Below are 15,691 nucleotides of genomic sequence, written 5' to 3'. Positions count from 1 at the left end.
CGGCATGCACTTGTGTCAATTGTTTAGTGGTTGTCTCTCACGACATCGGGCACACTTCATGTTGCGCTCGCTTTGCACTGCGCGTCTGGGTCGTGGTCTGTTGTCATGTTGTGCTGGGGTTCGGCCGCTTCTATCTTGGTAACTGTTTATCTGTGGCTGAGCCCTCGCACAAATGTCCCGTCTTGTCTGACATTTGGCATTAGCACGTGCAACATCTGTCTCTGGCGATATGTGCTCATGTCATTCTGGTGTTGTGTCTGTGAGAGCTTGTGGCTTTTTTTAGTTTCTATATTGCCACGTGTCTCTCAGTCTTGCGACACACCCCACCTCCTTCCCTACTCATTATTAATTAATTGGTTTCATCTGTCCCTCGTTTACTTGTTTGATTTCTCTCCCTTTATTAGCTACTCATGTGTGCTGTCCTTTGCTGGTCTGTCTTCATTCGTTGGTTTGATTTCTTTTCTGTCTGTTCAGTTCATCGTGCATTTATTTCAGTTGGTTTTGTTGGTGTTCTTTTCTCCCTTGAGAGAGTATATGTTATGTGTGTTTTAAAATATATATATCATTGATGCCATCTGCGCTTGGGGTCCTTCCTTCAAACACCCCTTTACGTGACAATAACATAGCAGTGTGTGAGTAATAGAGCGAAAAAATACATGATTATGAAGTCACAATCAACCATCGTACTTGTGATTTGTGTGAAAGTGACTTCTACAACAGTGCAGCCCTGCAGGAGTTTGTTAGAGCCACACACATGAGAATCCACCTGCACAGCCAGTACCGCACTCAAGAGGGTGTGGTTCCTTTCCGCCACCACTACTACACCGTGGACAAAATCAACATCAGTGCCAAGTTTGAGACCAACGGCACCTGTCAACCAAAATCAATAGTCAGCTGACATAATTGCCTGCTTTGCCCCTTGATTAACACTCCCAGTAACACAATTTGACATACATTTTTACTTTGCTTTAATTTGATTTATGTATTTGATGGGAAATTCAGCAGGCTGATGTGGCAGGATAATTCAGACTTTAGTATGGCAAAGCACTCTCAGGTTCAAGACCAACATGAGACAGCAGATAAATGATGTTTGGTGGTTTGACATTACTGGGTGATCTACTCTATTACATGTCTGAAATGTAATATGATATGTTAATCGCAGTTTTTATCATAATTAAAAATAAATAAATATCTTAATCAGTGTTGTCAGTTATATTCCTGTAAATCATCCTTAAAACAAAGTTAATTTACATGAGAAGCAAAATTGGTTTTCTTCAGATAATTTCCCTTTAACTCTATTTTTCTTACCTAATTGGCAAATAATTTTTCTTGTTTTAAGCATAATCCTCTCTAAATGTGGTTAGTATTATGCTTTAAACATGGAGAAAACAATTTGCCAACGTAAAGTAAAATAAACTTTATTTAGTCTCTGAAATCTTATTGTCTGAAGTCTTATTGTCGTATGCAGTTTTTCTTCTCAATTGGATGTATCTTGTTTTAAGGATGTTTAGATTTTTCTACTGGCAAAAAAGACAAAAATACTTAAGATAATGATTTTTACAGACCTGGCAGTGAAACATAACAAGAACTTGAATTCTCTTTCTCGAAGGTTTCAGGGAAGTACAGTTGCTAATCAGTCTCAAATGTTCTTGTGCATCTCTCAAGGATGTTGAATCTGTTCTTTTGTCTCTTCAGAAGTCGAGACATGGTGTTATATTCATGTATACCTTCAGACATTAAACAGCCACTGTTCTTGCGACTATAGTAATTATGTTATTATGCAGGCAGCTGTAACATGGCTCGCTCTCACTCTGCAAGTCTGTCTGAACGAGAGAGAGAAAAGGCAGCTTTAATTAAGAGCTAGTTAAACTGGCACAGACGAGATCGAGATTTAGAGACTGTGAAATCTCATAATCCTCTAACATTCAGAGGTGTCCCCCACCCTCCCCACCTTTCCGCTTTCTTTTTTCCCTGTATGGCTCGTCTTTCTATCTTCTTTTGCTTTCTGTGCTCTTCTAAGGCACCACAACAGCATTGCCAGTGAAACAAAAGCAGAGAGTAAACAGTAGTGGATCCCTCCCCCCCTCAGGGAGACTGACAGTTCAAACCCGTGAGAGGCTGAGAGAGGATGTATGTGTGTTTGAGGACTAAAATGTGGGTAAACTCTGCCTTTGAGGTATTCTGTCAGGGTGTCAAGCTGTGTCTGGGAGCATTAGTGTCTGTTTAACGCTCATACGGTAATAACCTCCAGCAGTAATGACAGCCCTCTTTCTTTTCCACTCTCTTATTTGCTTGTTATGCTGTTTGTTTGAGTAACGGAGGTGAAGGGTGCTTCTTTTAGCGAGAGCTGTGTAAAGACGGGCAGATGATAATGCAATATAACGGCCCTTGAGAATGAATAATTAAAGAGGTGACCTGAGATGCGTATTCCATCTGATGGAGACCTGTCAGGTATGCTGTTGTACATTACAACACATCATTGATATTTCCACTGGCATTTATAAATGTTGAATGCGTAAGTCCTATTAACCATGGACAGAGAGAATGAAGGAATGAAACACGGTCAGAAAGATTGAGAGAATGAGAAAAAAAAAGAGAGTAGCTTAGATTTTGATCTTTCTGACCCTGTTTCTTTGTTGAAACCTTATATATATATCCTGTCGTGCTAACAAGATTTCACACAGGTAAAAGCTACACTTTGTGGTGGGCTGCTTCTGCATTCCCCTGATTTCTCTCTCCTTTTTTTAATGCATCGGATAGGGGGCTGGGTGCTGTTCTGTCCCAAGAGATGGAGGGGGAGGAGTGCCCAGTGCTGTTCATTAGTCGAAAGCTCTCTATGAGAGAGATGAAGTACAGCACCATAGAAAAGGAGTGTTTGGCCATCAAGTGGGCGATACTCACTCTCCGCTACTATTTGTTGGGACGACATTCACCATCTGTTCAGACCACGCCCTGCTCCAATGGCTCCAATGCATTAAGGATGCCCCTTGGTATCTGGCACTTCAGCCATTTAAGTTCGAGGTGGTCCACAGACCAGGGGCACAGGTGGCTGTCATGGACTTCCTCTCCAGAAAGGGGGGAGTGGGCAATCCGTACGGTGTTGGGCAGTGGGGGTATGTTGAGGTGAGGGTGTGGTCGAGCACCCATCAGGGGAGGGAGAGAGTGGTAAGGACATTCACCTGTGATGAATTGTGATTAATTACATCTCTGTGTTCACAGTGAGAGTTAGAAGCTAAAAATCAGACTGTTATTTAAGTGACGTTGAAAAACCGTCTTGTGTTTTGAGTGAAGCTGTACAGTGTTTGCTGGTTATTTGTGAATAAAATGGACTCACGTGAACTGTGGAAATCGGTTCCCGCTTTCTCCTTAATCTGCCCAACCCAAACCTTTGTTACAGCATGTTATTCCAATGTCTTTATAATATTTTATAAAATTATAGTCACTTGCTTCACCTCTGAAATGACTTTCCTCTTATTTTTTAACCCCTCTCAATGGCCACTTGTCACAATGTAATACATTTTTAATTAATTGGATATCATGTTTCACCCTTACTTTTTTATTCTTTTTGAATATCCTGCTTTACTAATAAATATGCAGAAATGTAATGTTGTTTTATATTGACTTAAATTAAGATTACAACTTGTGGCTGAGATTTTGGTGCATCTCTTGTCATTTAGTGACAAAGGAACTCAGATAGCATAGATTCATAACAAACATGTTATTGCACTTAAAAAAGCTAAACATAGCACAACAAACAGAGCAGAATGCAGGTGTCTTGATATATTCTTTTAAAAGGTGATGTTCTCTTTAGCATGACATTAAATCAAATCACTTTATTTTATGGTCACACTACCATGTACACAAGTGCAACTGTAGGTGAAAGTCTTGACAGTAGGTGAAAGTCTTGAAAGTCAATTATACTTCAATTGACTTGAAAGTCAATTATATACCATTGTAGTGCGAAATGTGGTACAATGGTCAAAGACATCCATCTAGCCCAAGTTTACATAGGAACAACAATTGAAAATAGTGCAGACAGACACGAAAATTTGTTCAGTGTGAACGTCCCTTATGATAATTTTCTGTTCCCTGAGCCAATTTATTGATCTCACCAAATACCTGCTTCCCTATGCATTCAAGCAGTATGTAAAACTCTACTTATGTGAATCCAGATTCCTGTTTTACCTTGGGAACCAGTTCCATTCGATGTGTGATGGCAGTAGCAATAGAGATTCTCCAGAAGGTTGCAGGTTCTAGTTGTGAGTCTTTGTCCTCTTAGGTGTGATAGGCATAGCCATGCAGACAGCTGTAACACTAGCTTGAGCCAGTACCACTGCGCCTGCCTTCCAGAGAGCCACACACATGGAGCTAATGTGAGTCCCGCAGGGGAGCCCACCTTTTAATTAACCACTTCCCTTTTAATGACGTGCAAGATTTCTCTATAATGAACAGCAAACTCAAAAATAGGCCTTAATGGAATGCCGTTAATATACAGAGAGATCATTCACCAACATCTCCAGTTTCCTGAAGAAAAGAGCTAAAAGAAAGAGAGAAAAGTAAGGGGAAGCAGAGAAGGAAGTGGTTTTGTGGTCAGCAATGCTCTAATCGTCCTGTCCCATCAGCCCCTGGGTGTCTTACTGATGAGTCCAGCAAAGGTAGTTATATCTCAGGGAGAGCTCTGATGACACAAGCTTCCAATACTCACACTTTCATGTATGCCATAATTCACACACCACACACACATACACACACAGATAAAAAATTAATAAAATAAATAATAAATAATGTTTCATCTCAGTTGGTCCACACAATGCAAATGAATGGTGACCAGAACTTTGAAGGCCCAAAAGGCAGTCTAAAAATAATCCATAAGACTCCAGTGGTTAAATCCATACCTTTTAAAGCAATATGATAGGTGTGTGTGTGAGAAACAATATTTAAGTGCTTTTTTAACTGTAAATCTACAATGGAAGTGACTTTCACATTCAGCCACCTACTGGTTGTGGAGATTGATAGTGAAAAAGGACTTAAATATTGATCCGTTTCTCACCCACACCTATCATATCACTTCTGAAGACATGGATTTAACCTCTAGAGTTACATGGATTACTTTTATGCCTTGTTTATTTAATTTTTGGACTTTCTGAGAGCTGATCACTATTCACCTGCATTGTATTGGCCAACAGAGCAGAGATATTCTTCAAAAAATCTTAATTTGTGTTCTGCAGAAGAAAGTTAACTCATCTGGGATGACATGAGGGTGAGTAAACGATGAGAGAATTTTCATTTTTGGGTGAACTATCCCTTTAAAATTAAAGTGAATGATTAATGAGGCTGTCAGACCCAAACATTCAGCCTAACTTCTCCTTTTGTGTTCTGTTGAAGAAAGAAATTCTTACTTGTTTGGAACAACATGAGCACGAGTAAAGGATGACATAATTTTTATTTCAGGTTGAACTACAGTATACAAAAAAATGCCTTGATGCTTAAAATGTACCCTTCTAATAGCAATGTTTCACACAAAAATGGAAATTATGTCACTATTTACTCATCCTTATGTTGTTGCAAGCTGTATTACTTTATTTTATCGTCTTTCTTGGAACACAAAATGTGATTTTTTTGAACAACAGCCTCTATTTTGCATATGATAAAGTTAAATGTGGACTGGGACTATCAAGAGCCAACATTATAAAAAAGCACCATTTTGTAAGTTTCAATTTACTTAAAGTTCATGAGAGAAGTAGCGATATCATATTCATCGACAAATGATTCTTTTGATATCAGTTCACAAAACCAGTTTGTTTCATTCACTTCAAAAACATGTTTGTCTTCACAATATTTCATCAAAATATAATAACTTACTCCTCCTCTGAAACAACTTTGTTTTTTCAGCTGATTGCACCAAACCCCTTTAAATTGTGTAACCCTCTCATTCCAACCACCTATCATATACAGTAGAAGCCATTTTTCACAAATCAGTCAAGTTCCACACAGCATTTATTTTTCTCATTTCAACTGGAAATGTAACATTTCGAAAAGTAAAATCAGTTGCCGAACTCCATTTCATGTTAAAATTGTAATTGAGGAACTACAGTATTGTTGGCAAAAAATGTATAAGCCCATAGTCTTTCCAATAATTGTTGCATATTTTAAAATGTCAAATATTTGATCATATTTCATTTGATCAATTTCTTGTTCTCCTCTCAATATGCTTCCTATTGACAGTCGGCGCACTGTCCAGATCGCTGCTTATAATTCTGAACATTGGGAGCAAGTCCCAGGATTAAACTTTTAAACCTGATGCTTGGTGATTTAAATTATTCACCAGATGTCATGCATTATTCAGGTCCAGACACAGCACACTCTCTCTTCTACTGCTACTGTTGTTGTTTTCACTGAAACAAACAAAGGACACATCTAACACGTAGATGCTGAAAAGTGTGTGTGTGTAAATATGATAAATATGAGTTGTCTCACTGCCCTAAACGCCTCTATACCCAAACACCTGGCTTCGAGGAGGGATTGCCACCTGCCCCAGAGCTATCTGCTGTGTTTGCTTACTAACTGAGACATACGGATCTCAAACTGGCCCCTGCTAGTGTATGCTTCCTCGTAATATCACGGCATGAGCAAGTGAATGTGGTGTCTTGTTTCTGTTCTTTAGTGCACATTGACTAAACTGATTGTCACTCAGTGGGAAAGGGAATGTTACAGGTCACACTTCATCCATGATGTGTGGCTCTGGAATTCTGATGTTTTTTATGTTTGTTTGTTTTTTCATTTTCGTCATTCACATTCCTCTGTGTTTGCAGAGACTGTGTTTCTCTGCTTTCTGCCATGCCTCCTATTAATGTATCTGCCACATTCCACTGCAGTCAGCACTCAGCAGGCATTCAAATAATATATATTAACAAATATGTGCTTCTCTTTGTAGTCTGACTTTGTGCAAGAGTGCGTATGTGTGTCTCTCTTAGGCCACAGAGGCCAGAAGCTAATTACCAGAATAGAAGGTCCTCTGATGCAACTTTATTGTTTGAGTCTTTGGATCAACTCACACAACAGAATCCTGTAAAATTGTAATTTCAGTTTTCTAATTTTCAAGACAATATATCAATTTCAATATATAAAATAAAATATATAAAGGAATTTATAATCTAAAGGACAGTTTACACTGCCAGCGACTTTGTCACTTGAGATCGCCAGCCCCCAATAATGTTATTTATGGGCTGCACAGCTGGCCAAAGCTTTTTGAAATCTGATCACAAAATTAGATAGATTGCCAGTAAAAAAATATATACAGGTCCTTCTCAAAAAATTAGCATATTGTGATAAAGTTCATTATTTTCCATAATGTAATGATAAAAATTAAACTTTCATATATTTTAGATTCATTGCACACCAACTGAAATATTTCAGGTCTTTTATTGTTTTAATACTGATGATTTTGGCATACAGCTCATGAAAACCCAAAATTCCTATCTCAAAAAATTAGCATATTTCATCCGACCAATAAAAGAAGTGTATTTAATACAAAAAAGTCAACCTTCAAATAATTATGTTCAGTTATGCACTCAATACTTGGTCGGGAATCCTTTTGCAGAAATGACTGCTTCAATGCGGCTTGGCATGGAGGCAATCAGCCTGTGGCACTGCTGAGGTGTTATGGAGGCCCAGGATGCTTCGATAGCGGCCTTAAGCTCATCCAGAGTGTTGGGTCTTGCGTCTCTCAACTTTCTCTTCACAATATCCCACAGATTCTCTATGGGGTTCAGGTCAGGAGAGTTGGCAGGCCAATTGAGCACAGTAATACCATGGTCAGTAAACCATTTACCAGTGGTTTTGGCACTGTGAGCAGGTGCCAGGTCGTGCTGAAAAATGAAATCTTCATCTCCATAAAGCTTTTCAGCAGATGGAAGCATGAAGTGCTCCAAAATCTCCTGATAGCTAGCTGCACTGACCCTGCCCTTGATAAAACACAGTGGACCAACACCAGCAGCTGACATGGCACCCCAGACCATCACTGACTGTGGGTACTTGACACTGGACTTCAGGCATTTTGGCATTTCCTTCTCTCCAGTCTTCCTCCAGACTCTGGCACCTTGATTTCGAATGACATGCAAAATTTGCTTTCATCCGAAAAAGGACTTTGGACCACTGAGCAACAGTCCAGTGCTGCTTCTCTGTAGCCCAGGTCAGGCGCTTCTGCCGCTGTTTCTGGTGCCTGTGCACAGTGGCTCTGGAAGTTTCTACTCCAGACTCAGTCCACTGCTTCCGCAGGTCCCCAAGGTCTGGAATCGGTCCTTCTCCACAATCTTCCTCAGGGTCCGGTCACCTCTTCTCGTTGTGCAGCGTTTTTTGCCACACTTTTTCCTTCCCACAGACTTCCCACTGAGGTGCCTTGATACAGCACTCGGGAACAGCCTATTTGTTCAGAAATTTCTTTCTGTGTCTTACCCTCTTGCTTGAGGGTGTCAATGATGGCCTTCTGGACAGCAGTCAGGTCGGCAGTCTTACCCATGATTGCGGTTTTGAGTAATGAAACAGGCTGGGAGTTTTTAAAAGCCTCAGGAATCTTTTGCAGGTGTTTAGAGTTAATTAGTTGATTCAGATGATTAGGTTAATAGCTTGTTTAGAGACCCTTTACATGATATGCTAATTTTTTGAGATAGGAAATTTGGGTTTTCATGAGCTGTATGCCAAAATCATCAGTATTAAAACAATAAAAGACCTGAAATATTTCAGTTGGTGTGCAATGAATCTAAAATATATGAAAGTTTAATTTTTATCATTACATTATGGAAAATAATGAACTTTATCACAATATGCTAATTTTTTTAGAAGGACCTGTAATTCTGTAGAGGAGAATATTTTATATACTGTATACTGAAAATATCATATAAAATAAAATTAACAGGATTAACTATCTCTCAATATATGATTCAGACTCATTCAATGATTCCCATTTTCCATGCATTATTGTTTTGGGAGTTAGGGTAGTTTAATTGTCTTTTCTTTTACTTATTGTTTGATCAGGTTACTAAAAAGAAGGGGAACTTGGGTTCCAGGGCCTGTGGGCTCATGTCGTCACTGGCGGCTAGGGCCTGCGGTGCATGGCTTTCCACCATGACAAGGCACTCAAAGAACTGCATGAGGGTAGTCCTGACCTGGGATTGATGCAGGAGCTCTGCGTTGTCCACCCTGGTGGTTCAGGAGTTCCATTTTTGGCTCAACCTGGTGGAGTCACCTGGTGGCCTATTCGGTGACACAGTCGGAGACTTTGCTCAGCAGTATTCCACGGTGAGGAAGCAGACGGAGGCCATCCAACATATCCTGCCCTGGTGCAGCTCAAGATCCCGCACCACATCTGCTCATCGCCAAGGGCGTCCCCCTAGGGTGACAACACCAGCTCTGCCACAGCCCGCCCTAACAGCAACAACCCAAGGCTTCGAAGCACCTCTGAGATGGGCAGCCTAGGAAGTTTGAGATCCACTACACAGGAGCTGGTAAGAGCACCACTCCTTCCCCCGGTGGAGGGCCGGGCAGAGAATTACTATTTATCTTCTCTTATAATTTCGCAGCAAGCGTTGTTATCATGACTGCCGGGCACCGTTTCTTTTTGGCAGATACGGCGCCTCGGAGGCGGGCCTCCCACCCCTGCGTTCACAGCTCGGAGCTTTGGGGCGTGGCTCATGCTTCTCAACCCATCGCGGTGGCTGATCAGGACCATCCGACTTGGCTACACGATTCAGTTCTCCAGGTGCCCACACAGGTTCAATGGCATCCACTTCACTTCGGTGAAAGGAGAGAATGCCGCAGATTTGCACGCAGAAATTGCGTCCCTTCTACAGAAGGATGTGATAGAGCCTGTTCCTCCAGGATCAGGAAGGGGTTTTACAGCCCCTACTTCATCGTACCCAAAAAAGAAGGTGGGTTGTGGCCAATCTTATACCTGTAAGTTCTGAACAGGGCCTTGCAGAGAAGCAAAAATTAATTTAGGCGAGCGTCTGGCATCAAGATTGGTTTGTGGTGGTAGACCTGAAGGACGCGTATTTCCACGTATCGGTTCTACCTCGACACAGACCCTTCCCTTGGTTTACTTTCGAGGTCCAGACGTACCAATACAAGGTCCTCTCCTTCGGTCTGTCCATGTCACCTCACACCTTCATGAAGGTCGCAGAGGCAGCCCTTGCCCCGTTAAGGGAAGTGGGCATTTGCATCCTCAACTATCTCAACAAATGGCTGATTCTAGCTCACTAGCAGAACTTGTTGTGTACACACAGGGACCTGTTGCTCAGGCACCTCAGCCGGTTGGGTCTTTGGTCAACTGGTAAAAGTGCAAACTCTCCCTTGAGTTAGACTCAGTCTCAATGATGGCACGCCTCACGAGTGAGTGTGCGAAGGCAGAAAACATCGGTCCCACTAAAATTATTTGTTGGGTGTGGTCTCTGCAGTGTCCCCCCGACGCGGACACTATATGGCCCCCAGCTGAACTATTTAGTTCTTTTTGGGGAGAAAAAAAGAGAAGAGGCCGCGGCTGGGTCAGCCAGTCCTTAATTTTGGGCAGTCAACTTGTCCCTAAGGTGCAGGGGACAGTTTGATGCCTGTAAGAGCATTGGGGAAGGTTACGTGGTGGCCAGGTGCGCTGGCTATGAGGTACACAGAGGTCTGCCCATCTCGCACTTCCAGTCCACGTAACACTTCAGTTAGTCGTGGCGTTTTGTATAGGGAACCCTAGTGTCATTACATCAACACAACATCGAGTGAGTGACAGAAGGGGAACATCTTGGTTACTGTCGTAACTACCGTTCCCTGATGGATGGAATTAAATATTGTGTCCCTCCTGCCACAACACCGAACTACACGCTGAAATTTGTCTCAGCTCCTCTGACTGACTCACCTGAATGAGTGGTTTCAAGCCAGCTCCTTTTGTACCCGTATGTCCGGGGGAGTGGCATGTAAATTCGACTCACCAATTCCCATTGGCCTTTTTTCAAAGATCAGAGGTGTTTGAGGCATCTAGGGCAACCCCTAGTGTCACTACATCGACACAATGTCTTGTTCCCTCCATTAGATAATGGAGGTTATGATAGTAACAGAGACGTTTTTGAGAATTTTTTTATATTTTTACTTCTATCTCACAGCACTTTTCTGTTGCAACTTGACCCTAGAAGACTAGCATCTTACAGGAAACGGATTAATTGAGTTCCACTGTCTTCACTCTTATTTGTAGTTGCTCCTGAATGTTATGCCTCATTTGCATGAAGTTAAACTTTTCATCTTTGTCATTGTCACTGGACATACTCACATCTTGTTGCCAATGGCTGCTGTTGCTTATATTGCTGGAAGTCAATCGGCTCTATTCTGAACTAGAATCAGACTGTGTATACCTGTATGTATCGCTGAGAGTTACTGCCAGCAAAGGAAATATTTTGCACAATGTCCAGGCCACTCTTTTCTATACAATGGAAGTGAATGGGAACTGGAGCTGAGCTTGAAAACAAAAAAGCACCATTAAAGTACAATGTGCAATGTATTAGAAAGTCTTCTGAAGCCATACAATAGCTTTTGTGTACGGAAAAGACCAATATTAATTGATTGTTTTCAGAAAATCCCCGCTATCATTTAAACATTTCCACATTGAAACCTGGTGTGTCACACGTAGTAAAACTTTTCAGCGAAAAATAACTTTACATTTCAATATCAGACATGCTTTTTCAAATATTTTTGATCAAATTTATGAGTTAAGAATCTGGAAATTGTACTTCCCCATCCACTATAGATTTAAAGTTTTAATACAATATCAGCTTCTATTTATTTGTGGTTGTTAATGTCTGTACATCTGTGGTCTTGTCTACAATGAATGCAAATGATTTTGGCCATGCATTGCTAAAATCTTGTGGTAAATGTTAACTGTAGGCTCTCTCCTAGTGCAGCCACGCACAGACCTTTCCTGCGAGAGCGTGTAATTAGCCATTGCATTCACAGAGGCCTTTCAGATAGGAAGAAGGCTCTTTCCCCACTAGAGCCCAGCTCCTCTCCTCCTCATAGACTGGAGGTGAATACAAACACAACATTTCTGCGTTTACTGTTGAGATGTTCTTTTTCCTACAGAGATCCTGCATTTAGATTTACTCTGTTGCAACTTAATTAAATTTGCCATATTGATCAGCTTTGGAACACTAAATAAATTGTCCGGTTAGAGCTAGTTCTTATCGTTTATTTACATCTACATTTATGTTCTTGTCAGACACTTTCACACCAAAGCAACTTGAAAGAGGGAAAAAACACATTAATGGCAATTACTATAGTAAGTCAACCTATGTTATCAGACTGAAGAACAAAACACAATACAATAAAAGTCTTATTATGCTTATAAGTTGATATAACATTCAGTGATATCACCAACAGATAATTTTTTTATTATATTTTGGCCTTCTATTAATAGATAAATAGCTTGAAATTAGAAGGTGGACTTTTACCAGGACTCAAACCTGCATCTCCCTCATGAGCACCATGGCTCAATGTGTCTTGAGCATGTATGCTAACCGCTAGGACATGGCTTCAACACCACCAAAGCATATTTGATTTTTTTCTATGCTTAGCTACACATGTTTGATTTGTAAACTAATGACTGAAATATTGATTAAATTGAGGTCTTGTGTTTGTAGAAATCGCTAAAGTATTAATATGATACAGTACAACTAATATGATCCTGAAAAACTTTTGTTCCATTACACATCCGTATTTAGACGGAACCAGATTATAGTCTTTTTGGAAAAAAATAGTTTAACCCAGTAAGAATGAACAATCATTTTTCAAACGAGCTTCCCAGCTAATCAGATTAAGACTCTATATAGGCTACTGTGACATGGTGAATAACATTAAAGGGGAGACCTTTAGTATGCAAAATCAGTTGTAGCTATTTGTGTGATATAAAACTACTGTATATTTCACTATGTACTGTAATGAAAATATCTAAATCCCTGTTGTGTCTGGGGTCCATGTAAAAAAGAAATCTCATTTTTGTCTTCAAAACAAAATAACCATCAAACCACTCATATATCACATTTACCCTTAGCTCTCTTTATCACATCACAACAATTTATGTTGTATACGCTTGTTTTTCCATTTTTAAAGAAATAGCCAAAAAAAGAAAAGAAATTTCATAATTAATAATTAATTAAAATAAATAAAATGGGGGGGGGGTACTTCCTGTAACAGTGAAGTACCCCCCAAAAAACACTGTAAAATTTAAAAGAGGGAAAAGGCCAACGCAGAGCAACAGTGAGAGAGAGAGATTAGAGAGAGATGAAAAAAAAAAAAGAAGAACTCTTACTCGCCAGTTCTTCGATATGCCGCAGCTTGTTCCTCGGCCACTCCTCCACCCTCTATCGGACGACAGCCGCGCCTCTCCGGACGGATCAGAGGCAGTCCTCCAGCCCCTGGTGGATGGAACACCCCGCCGCATTCTCCCCCGCCCCTGGCAGCGGTTCTCTCGCTCGAGGCGGTCGGCAGAGAGCCCCTCCCCGCTCGCGGTCGGCGGTCTTAAACCCCGGTGCGTTTCAGCGGCCGGTAGGTGACACCTGCGCCCCTGGCAGTGGCCCTGACTGCTCCAGATGGTCGGCTAGGAGCCCCTTCTCCCCTCTTTCAGGCGGCTGGGCTCCTCGTCCCCGGGCAGATGGCCGCGGCTGCTCCGTTGAGGTGGACGGTAGTGGCGAGAACTCTACTACGGCGTATCCCTCCTCCTTCACAGGCTTTGTCACCAGTGTAAAGGATTTCAATGGAAAGGAGGAGGCGAGAACCGGCTTTTCAATATAAATAATAGTTTTAATGATAAACTTAAAAGACCACATAATCACACACGACGGACATGTCCGTTAACGATCTCTCTCTCCCGCACGATCCTCTGCAGTTGACCCTTAAACCTCAGAGGCTTGATTAGCCCAATATGGGACCGGATGTGTATGATCACGACCCGGCCCCGCCCTCCGCCCTGCCACAGTGACATTGACCACTTTAACACACCAAATGATCAAATTTATTTTCTTCCATTGAAGCAAACAAGATGCGTATTGGAACATTTTCAAAAAATAGGATAACATAGATCATCAGGTTTACCACAAAATTGTGGATTCCATGTTGGAATACATGTTTATTTTTGTATTTAAATTTTTTTACTTTAATTATTATTCTTACAATTTACAATGGAAAACGAATGTAATAAATACTGTCACGGTTCTGTCACTATGTCAGTCTGGGTTTATGTTTGACAGGATCATGACATCTTTGTTCTGTGTCTGTCTAGTGTTTTGTCATCTGTCTTTGTGTGAGCGCACAGCTTCGGTTGTGGTAAGCTCTTCGGTCAGTCTTGTTTCATGTTCTGAGCATGATGTCTGGATCCTGACTTCCTGGTCTGGTTCGGATTCAGTTTTGTTGTCGGGGACCGGACACTCATGCTTCATGTCTTGTCTTTTATTGACATGAGTGCATTGAGCTTATGTCATCTTGGCGGCATACACTCAATAATTTGCGAATGTCTATCGCGACCGCACTTTGCTTTGCTCGGCACGCCTGGGCCACGGTCTGTATTAATGTTGTGCTGAGGTTTGATCTGTGGTGTCGGGTTTAGTTGTGGCCAAATTTTCGCACAGGTGTCTTGTCTTGTTTTGTCACCTCTTGCATGCATCACGTGGTGTTTGCCTCGCGATGTACGCTCAGGCTTTGTCTAATGTGAGAATGCATGGCATTGCTTTGTTAGTGTTGCCGTGCATTCTCTTGTCTTATCTGTAGGTTGGCATGAGCACATGTTGCCTTATTGTTTTTGCAATATGCGCTTGTGCCATTTGGGTGTATGTGTCTTGTGAGAGCAAATGGCATTGTTTTTTTTCTGTGTTGCCACATGTCTCTCAGTCTTGCGTCATAGCCCACCTCCTTGTTTGCCTGTTATTAGTTTTTAGTCACACCTGCCCTGCCTGTTAACCTATTTGATTTCTCTCCATATTTTAGCCTCCTTGTGTGTGCTGTCCAGAGCCACTTTGTTTTGTATGTATGTCAGTTTGGGTTTCCCTAGTTCCTGTTTCGGTCCTGTTGGTTCCTGTCGGTCCTATTTCAGTGCCTCTGCCCCAGCCCAGCTTTAAAGGGTGCCTGCCTGGATTATTTTCCCCCTATGGGGTTGTTTATATTTGATTCTGTTTTTTGTTAAATAAATTACTTTTTTCTATCTGTGTTTGGGTCCTGCCTCAGCTGATTCCTGACAAATAAGAAGAATGCAATACCATTTTCACTAGTGTTATATCAGTGGCTATCATCACCCTGCTCTCTAGATAATTTATTTGAAAAAACTGTAACGTTTGACCCCTAATCAGAGGTGGGTAGAGTAAAAAAAATATTACTCAAATAGAAGTAAAAGTACTAACATAAATAATTACTTGAGTAAGAGTAAAAATAATCAAATTCAAAGAGTACTCAAGTAGTGAGTAACTTGTTACTTTCACAAATGACGAAATGGACTTTAACTCCCCTACATTCAATTACATAATACACAGTGATAATGTATTACAGATTTATTGTTATTATTAATAGAATTTCTGTCATCAATAGCCATCATGTTGTTCCAAATCATTATGACTTTATTTCTTCCATGCAACACAATAAGATGTTAGAGAGAATGATAGCCTGTCACCATTTACTT

At 41.0% G+C, this 15,691-nt stretch overlaps 1 pseudogene; it reads left to right on the top strand.

Annotated features, from left to right (window-relative positions):
* LOC127662676 (usherin-like) overlaps positions 1–15,691 on the top strand; it is a 388,775-nt pseudogene that overhangs the window by 67,557 nt on the left and 305,527 nt on the right.

The sequence above is a fragment of the Xyrauchen texanus genome, chromosome 22, assembly GCF_025860055.1.
Source record: "Xyrauchen texanus isolate HMW12.3.18 chromosome 22, RBS_HiC_50CHRs, whole genome shotgun sequence".
Taxonomy (NCBI): domain Eukaryota; kingdom Metazoa; phylum Chordata; class Actinopteri; order Cypriniformes; family Catostomidae; genus Xyrauchen; species Xyrauchen texanus.
This window is presented reverse-complemented; position numbering and strand designations above follow the sequence as displayed.